At 52.6% G+C, this 9,146-nt stretch overlaps 1 pseudogene; it reads left to right on the forward strand.

Annotated features, from left to right (window-relative positions):
- Window positions 1-2,851, forward strand: part of LOC145751708 (large subunit ribosomal RNA) — a 7,531-nt pseudogene extending 4,680 nt beyond the window's left edge.
- The last annotated feature ends 6,295 nt before the right edge of the window (window positions 2,852-9,146 follow it).

Consider the following 9,146-nt stretch of genomic DNA (forward strand, 5'->3'; position numbering starts at 1 on the left):
AGTTCTTATAGCGGCTACACCGGAGGGTCTACAGCGAAATGTGAATAGCCTGGTAATGGCTTTAGGGAAATTGGGTTTGAGTCTGAACAAAGCAAAATCGAAGACGTTCAGAGTACTAGCGGATGGTAAGAACAAGCGTTTGTTGTTGGACGATCGTCCGTTCATTAGCGTTGGCGGAGCAAACCTGCCGACACTGAGCGGCCTAGACAGATACTGCTATCTCGGGTTTGAGTTTGGAGCGAAAAGAGCGCCATATCCGGCTCAACAGCTGCTGGTAAAGGGTCTAAAAGAGCTTTCTGAGGCTCCCCTGAAACCGCAGCAGCGTATGTATGCACTCGGTGTGCATCTCATCCCGAGACTAGTACACTCCCTTATTTTTAACGAAGTCGGCTCCGGCTATCTCGGCTCGCTTGATCTTAAAGTGCGCGCGGCCGTACGAAGCTGGTTAAAGCTGGCACACGATGTGCCGACAGTTTGTTTTCACACGAGGATTAGAGACGGCGGACTTGGCATCCCGTCGTTACAACATTTTATACCGATCCTGAGAGCGAGAAGAGCAGATGCTCTGGCAAGGTGTGAGGATAGAGTAGTGAAGGAGTTGCTGTCTTCGAGGTACTTTACTCGATATGGCGATAAATTCATGAAAGCGAGCTTATGCAGAGACCCTGTAAGTACTTGGGAAGAAGTACGTCAGGCCTGGAGGGCCAGAATGATTGATTCATGCGATGGAAAGGGTCTGGCGTCGGCTGGCCTAGTTGGCAGATGTCATGACTGGATATCGGGGACAGGTGTAAAAATGACAGGAAAGAACTTTATTGGTTTAATTCAACTACGATTAAACGCTCTGGCAACCAATGCCAGGCTGGCCAGAGGAAGACCGACAAGGGAACGGTGGTGTCGGAACGCTTTTTGCGGCCAGCGCGTTGAATCACTCGGCCATATTCTACAAAGTTGTGGAAGAACGCATGGTTTACGAATCTTGCGGCACAATAAGATTGTGCAGATTGTTCGAAGGCAAGCTATCAAAGCGGGATGGGAGGCGGTGGTAGAGCCTCGCGTCCCGATCGTCGGAGGATTCCTGAAACCGGATCTCGTACTATACAAAAGCGGGAATGGGGCTTGGGTTTTCGACGCGCAAGTGGTAGCTGACAACGGCGACTTATCGCGTTGTCACAGAGGTAAAGTGAATAAGTACAAGAGGAACGAAGTTGTGTCTTGGGTTCGGAACATGTTCGGTACGGACTCGGTGGAATTTGGCTCCCTCACTATGAACTGGAGGGGGGCTATGGCGCGAGAAACGGCGGATATAATAACTGACCGCTTGAAGTTAAATCGAAGATTGTTGTCGTTATTGGGATACGTGACTGCGGAAAAGAGGTATCGGATGTACTCCTTCTTCTGTAGTACTACTGGGGCGGTGTGACGCGAGAGAGGTCACTAGAACGAATGTGGTCGAAAGTGCGAGATGCTAAGCGATGGGATTCGCGAGCATTCTGGCTAATGGTGGGGTGCGAAGTTATGACGGGATGGGGCTAAAGCCGCAAGGACCTCCCTTCCCTAAATGGCCCTGTCTGCGGGGCTAACGAAATGGTTTGTGGTGGAGCGAAAGATCGCGCCTAGGCTGAGCGCGTCGAGGAAAATCAGTCGAATATGAGCAATTATTTCAGCGGGAAGCTCGGGAAGTTAGAAGAACTTTCCCCCGGGAACTCGAGCTCAAGAAAATAGCCAAATGCCTCGTCATCTAATTAGTGACGTGCATGAATGGATTAACGAGATTCCCGCTGTCCCTATCTACTATCTAGCGAAACCACAGCCATGGGAACGGGCATGGCAGAATTAGCGGGGAAAGAAGACCCTGTTGAGCTTGACTCTAGTCCGACTTTGTGAAGAGACATGAGAGGTGTAGGATAAGTGGGAGGCTTACGTCGGCGGTGAAATACCACTACTCCCATCGTTTTTTTACTTATTCAGTAAAGCGGAGAGCGACCTTCGGGTCTCGATTCTAGCCTTAAGCGCGGCGGCTTCGGCCGCGGCGCGATCCGCTCTGAAGACCGTGTCAGGCGGGGAGTTTGACTGGGGTGGTACATCTGTCAAAGAGTAACGCAGGTGTCCTAAGGTGAGCTCGGTGAGGACGGAAACCTCGCGTAGAGCAAAAGGGCAAAAGCTCACTTGATTTTGATTTTCAGTATGAATACAGACCGCGAAAGCGTGGCCTATCGATCCTTTTGAACTTGTGGGTTTCAAGCAAGAGGTGTCAGAAAAGTTACCACAGGGATAACTGGCTTGTGGCAGCCAAGCGTTCATAGCGACGTTGCTTTTTGATCCTTCGATGTCGGCTCTTCTTATCATTGTGAAGCAGAATTCACCAAGCGTTGGATTGTTCACCCACTAATAGGGAACGTGAGCTGGGTTTAGACCGTCGTGAGACAGGTTAGTTTTACCCTACTGATAAAGGGTTGTTGCGATAGTAATTCTGCTCAGTACGAGAGGAACCGCAGATTCAGACATTTGGTTCATGTGCTTGGCTGATAAGCCAATGGTGCGAAGCTACCATCTGGGGGATTATGACTGAACGCCTCTAAGTCAGAATCCCGCCTAGGAAGCGACGATAAAGTTGTGTCTTGCCGTCGAGAGGCAAAGTTAGGCTGCCACCGGGCCGCTGGCAATGCCTGATACTTGTCTAACACGGGCGCGGCAAGCGTCGCCCCGAAACGGGTAAAGCTTTCTGCTCGAGTGGCGGGGTGCTAAATCATTTGCAAACGACCTAGATGAAGATCGCGGTGTCGTAATCACTAGAGCAGTATTCTCACTGCGATTTGTTGAGAGTAAGCCGCAAGATCGATCGATTTGTCCGCGAACGGGCGGGCGCACGGCGACTTCGACCTCTGGTCGGGGTTGCTTTTTTTTTCCACTTTTTTTTCAAAGTACTTGGTATTTTTTACGGCGACTTCGACTTCAGGTCGGAGTTGCTTTTATTTTAAACTTTTTTCTGGGGTACTTTGTTTGTTTTACTGCGACTCTGACCTCAGGTCGGAGGCCATTCGAAGAATTGTCGAGTACCGTTCGAGCTTGAATAACACAAGTCCGGCGACTTTCGAAAATCGCCCGGACAAAGACGCACGACATCGGCCGACGCCCGATGAACAATTTCCCGCACAGAAACGCACGTTTTGGAAAATTGTCGAAATTCGACATGTTTGCTACCTTTGTCGCGAGACCAGCCCACCGGCGCGCGCGTGAAAAACACAAGTCCGGCGACTTTCGAAAATCGCCCGGACAAAGACGCACGACATCGGCCGACGCCCGAGGAACAATTTCCCGCACAGAAACGCACGTTTTGGAAAATTGTCGAAATTCGACATGTTTGCTACCTTTGTCGCGAGACCAGCCCACCGGCGCGCGCATAAAAAACACAAGTCCGGCGACTTTCGAAAATCGCCCGGACAAAGACGCACGACATCGGCCGACGCCCGATGAACAATTTTTCGCACAGAAACGCACGTTTTGGAAAATTGTCGAAATCGACATGTTTGCTACCTTTGTCGCGAGACCAGCCTACCGGCGCGCGCGTGAAAAACACAAGTCCGGCGACTTTCGAAAATCGCCCGGACAAAGACGCACGACATCGGCCGACGCCCGATGAACAATTTCCCGCACAGAAACGCACGTTTTGGAAAATTGTCGAAATCGACATGTTTGCTACCTTTGTCGCGAGACCAGCCCACCGGCGCGCGCGTAAAAAACACAAGTCCGGCGACTTTCGAAAATCGCCCGGACAAAGACGAACGACATCGGCCGACGCCCGATGAACAATTTCCCGCACAGAAACGCACGTTTTGAAAAATTGTCGAAATTCGACATGTTTGCTACTTTTGTCGCGAGACCAGCCCACCGGCGCGCGCGTGAAAAACACAAGTCCGGCGACTTTCGAAAATCGCCCGGACAAAGACGCACGACATCGGCCGACGCCCGATGAACGATTTCCCGCACAGAAACGCACGTTTTGGAAAATTGTCGAAATCGACATGTTTGCTACCTTTGTCGCGAGACCAGCCCACCGGCGCGCGCGTGAAAAACACAAGTCCGGCGACTTTCGAAAATCGCCCGGACAAAGACGCACGACATCGGCCGACGCTCGATGAACAATTTCCCGCACAGAAACGCACGTTTTGGAAAATTGTCGAAATCGACATGTTTGCTACCTTTGTCGCGAGACCAGCCCACCGGCGCGCGCGTGAAAAACACAAGTCCGGCGACTTTCGAAAATCGCCCGGACAAAGACGCACGACATCGGCCGACGCCCGATGAACAATTTCCCGCACAGAAACGCACGTTTTGGAAAATTGTCGAAATTCGACATGTTTGCTACCTTTGTCGCGAGACCAGCCCACCGGCGCGCGCGTAAAAAACACAAGTCCGGCGACTTTCGAAAATCGCCCGGACAAAGACGCACGACATCGGCCGACGCCCGATGAACAATTTCCCGCACAGAAACGCACGTTTTGGAAAATTGTCGAAATTCGACATGTTTGCTACCTTTGTCGCGAGACCAGCCCACCGGCGCGCGCGTGAAAAACACAAGTCCGGCGACTTTCGAAAATCGCCCGGACAAAGACGCACGACATCGGCCGACGCCCGATGAACAATTTCCCGCACAGAAACGCACGTTTTGGAAAATTGTCGAAATTCGACATGTTTGCTACCTTTGTCGCGAGACCACACCACCAGCGCGCGCGTGAAAAACACAAGTCCGGCGACTTTCGAAAATCGCCCGAACAAAGACGCACGACATCGGCCGACGCCCGATGAACAATTTCCCCCACAGAAACGCACGCTTTGGAAAATTGTCGAAATTCGACATGTTTGCTACCTTTGTCGCGAGACCAGCCCACCGGCGCGCGCGTAAAAAACACAAGTCCGGCGACTTTCGAAAATCGCCCGGACAAAGACGCACGACATCGGCCGACGCCCGATGAACAATTTCTCGCACAGAAACGCACGTTTTGGAAAATTGTCGAAATCGACATGTTTGCTACCTTTGTCGCGAGACCAGCCCACCGGCGCGCGCGTGAAAAACACAAGTCCGGCGACTTTCGAAAATCGCCCGGACAAAGACGCACGACATCGGCCGACGCCCGATGAACAATTTCCCGCACAGAAACGCACGTTTTGGAAAATTGTCGAAATCGACATGTTTGCTACCTTTGTCGCGAGACCAGCCCACCGGCGCGCGCGTAAAAAACACAAGTCGGGCGACTTTCAAAAATCGCCCGGACAAAGACGCACGACATCGGCCGACGCCCGATGAACAATTTCCCGCACAGAAACGCACGTTTTGGAAAATTGTCGAAATTCGACATGTTTGCTACCTTTGTCGCGAGACCAGCCCACCGGCGCGCGCGTAAAAAACACAAGTCCGGCGACTTTCGAAAATCGCCCGGACAAAGACGCACGACATCGGCCGACGCCCGATGAACAATTTCCCGCACAGAAACGCACGTTTTGGAAAATTGTCGAAATCGACATGTTTGCTACCTTTGTCGCGAGACCAGCCCACCGGCGCGCGCGTAAAAAACACAAGTCCGGCGACTTTCGAAAATCGCCCGAACAAAGACGCACGACATCGGCCGACGCCTGATGATGAACAATTTCCCGCACAGAAACGCACGCTTTGGAAAATTGTCGAAATTCGACATGTTTGCTACCTTTGTCGCGAGACCAGCCCACCGGCGCGCGCGTAAAAAACACAAGTCCGGCGACTTTCGAAAATCGCGCGGACAAAGACGCTCGACATCGGCCGACGCCCGATGAACAATTTCCCGCACAGAAACGCACGTTTTGGAAAATTGTCGAAATTCGACATGTTTGCTACCTTTGTCGCGAGACCAGCCCACCGGCGCGCGCGTGAAAAACACAAGTCCGGCGACTTTCGAAAATCGCCCGGACAAAGACGCACGACATCGGCCGACGCCCGATGAACAATTTCCCGCACAGAAACGCACGTTTTGGAAAATTGTCGAAATTCGACATGTTTGCTACCTTTGTCGCGAGACCACCCCACCAGCGCGCGCGTGAAAAACACAAGTCCGGCGACTTTCGAAAATCGCCCGAACAAAGACGCACGACATCAGCCGACGCCCGATGAACAATTTCCCCCACAGAAACGCACGCTTTGGAAAATTGTCGAAATTCGACATGTTTGCTACCTTTGTCGCGAGACCAGCCCACCGGCGCGCGCGTAAAAAACACAAGTCCGGCGACTTTCGAAAATCGCCCGGACAAAGACGCACGACATCGGCCGACGCCCGATGAACAATTTCTCGCACAGAAACGCACGTTTTGGAAAATTGTCGAAATCGACATGTTTGCTACCTTTGTCGCGAGACCAGCCCACCGGCGCGCGCGTGAAAAACACAAGTCCGGCGACTTTCGAAAATCGCCCGGACAAAGACGCACGACATCGGCCGACGCCCGATGAACAATTTCCCGCACAGAAACGCACGTTTTGGAAAATTGTCGAAATCGACATGTTTGCTACTTTTGTCGCGAGACCAGCCCACCGGCGCGCGCGTAAAAAACACAAGTCGGGCGACTTTCAAAAATCGCCCGGACAAAGACGCACGACATCGGCCGACGCCCGATGAACAATTTCCCGCACAGAAACGCACGTTTTGGAAAATTGTCGAAATTCGACATGTTTGCTACCTTTGTCGCGAGACCAGCCTACCGGCGCGCGCGTAAAAAACACAAGTCCGGCGACTTTCGAAAATCGCCCGGACAAAGACGCACGACATCGGCCGACGCCCGATGAACAATTTCCCGCACAGAAACGCACGTTTTGGAAAATTGTCGAAATCGACATGTTTGCTACCTTTGTCGCGAGACCAGCCCACCGGCGCGCGCGTAAAAAACACAAGTCCGGCGACTTTCGAAAATCGCCCGAACAAAGACGCACGACATCGGCCGACGCCCGATGAACAATTTCCCGCACAGAAACGCACGCTTTGGAAAATTGTCGAAATTCGACATGTTTGCTACCTTTGTCGCGAGACCAGCCCACCGGCGCGCGCGTAAAAAACACAAGTCCGGCGACTTTCGAAAATCGCCCGGACAAAGACGCACGACATCGGCCGACGCCCGATGAACAATTTCTTGCACAGAAACGCACGTTTTGGAAAATTGTCGAAATCGACATGTTTGCTACCTTTGTCGCGAGACCAGCCCACCGGCGCGCGCGTGAAAAACACAAGTCCGGCGACTTTCGAAAATCGCCCGGACAAAGACGCACGACATCGGCCGACGCCCGATGAACAATTTCCCGCACAGAAACGCACGTTTTGGAAAATTGTCGAAATCGACATGTTTGCTACCTTTGTCGCGAAACCAGCCCACCGGCGCGCGCGTAAAAAACACAAGTCCGGCGACTTTCGAAAATCGCCCGGACAAAGACGCACGACATCGGCCGACGCCCGATGAACAATTTTCCGCACAGAAACGCACGTTTTGGAAAATTGTCGAAATTCGACATGTTTGCTACATTTGTCGCGAGACCAGCCCACCGGCGCGCGCGTAAAAAACACAAGTCCGGCGACTTTCGAAAATCGCCCGGACAAAGACGCACGACATCGGCCGACGCCCGATGAACAATTTCCCGCACAGAAACGCACGTTTTGGAAAATTGTCGAAATCGACATGTTTGCTACCTTTGTCGCGAGACCAGCCTACCGGCGCGCGCGTGAAAAACACAAGTCCGGCGACTTTCGAAAATCGCCCGGACAAAGACGCACGACATCGGCCGACGCCCGATGAACAATTTCCCGCACAGAAACGCACGTTTTGGAAAATTGTCGAAATCGACATGTTTGCTACCTTTGTCGCGAGACCAGCCCACCGGCGCGCGCGTAAAAAACACAAGTCCGGCGACTTTCGAAAATCGCCCGAACAAAGACGCACGACATCGGCCGACGCCCGATGAACAATTTCCCGCACAGAAACGCACGCTTTGGAAAATTGTCGAAATTCGACATGTTTGCTACCTTTGTCGCGAGACCAGCCCACCGGCGCGCGCGTAAAAAACACAAGTCCGGCGACTTTCGAAAATCGCCCGGACAAAGACGCACGACATCGGCCGACGCCCGATGAACAATTTCTTGCACAGAAACGCACGTTTTGGAAAATTGTCGAAATCGACATGTTTGCTACCTTTGTCGCGAGACCAGCCCACCGGCGCGCGCGTGAAAAACACAAGTCCGGCGACTTTCGAAAATCGCCCGGACAAAGACGCACGACATCGGCCGACGCCCGATGAACAATTTCCCGCACAGAAACGCACGTTTTGGAAAATTGTCGAAATTCGACATGTTTGCTACCTTTGTCGCGAGACCAGCCTACCGGCGCGCGCGTAAAAAACACAAGTCCGGCGACTTTCGAAAATCGCCCGGACAAAGACGCACGACATCGGCCGACGCCCGATGAACAATTTCCCGCACAGAAACGCACGTTTTGGAAAATTGTCGAAATCGACATGTTTGCTACCTTTGTCGCGAGACCAGCCCACCGGCGCGCGCGTAAAAAACACAAGTCCGGCGACTTTCGAAAATCGCCCGAACAAAGACGCACGACATCGGCCGACGCCCGATGAACAATTTCCCGCACAGAAACGCACGCTTTGGAAAATTGTCGAAATTCGACATGTTTGCTACCTTTGTCGCGAGACCAGCCCACCGGCGCGCGCGTAAAAAACACAAGTCCGGCGACTTTCGAAAATCGCCCGGACAAAGACGCACGACATCGGCCGACGCCCGATGAACAATTTCTTGCACAGAAACGCACGTTTTGGAAAATTGTCGAAATCGACATGTTTGCTACCTTTGTCGCGAGACCAGCCCACCGGCGCGCGCGTGAAAAACACAAGTCCGGCGACTTTCGAAAATCGCCCGGACAAAGACGCACGACATCGGCCGACGCCCGATGAACAATTTCCCGCACAGAAACGCACGTTTTGGAAAATTGTCGAAATCGACATGTTTGCTACCTTTGTCGCGAAACCAGCCCACCGGCGCGCGCGTAAAAAACACAAGTCCGGCGACTTTCGAAAATCGCCCGGACAAAGACGCACGACATCGGCCGACGCCCGATGAACAATT

The sequence above is a fragment of the Corella eumyota genome, chromosome 4, assembly GCF_963082875.1.
Source record: "Corella eumyota chromosome 4, kaCorEumy4.1, whole genome shotgun sequence".
Taxonomy (NCBI): Eukaryota; Metazoa; Chordata; class Ascidiacea; order Phlebobranchia; family Corellidae; genus Corella; species Corella eumyota.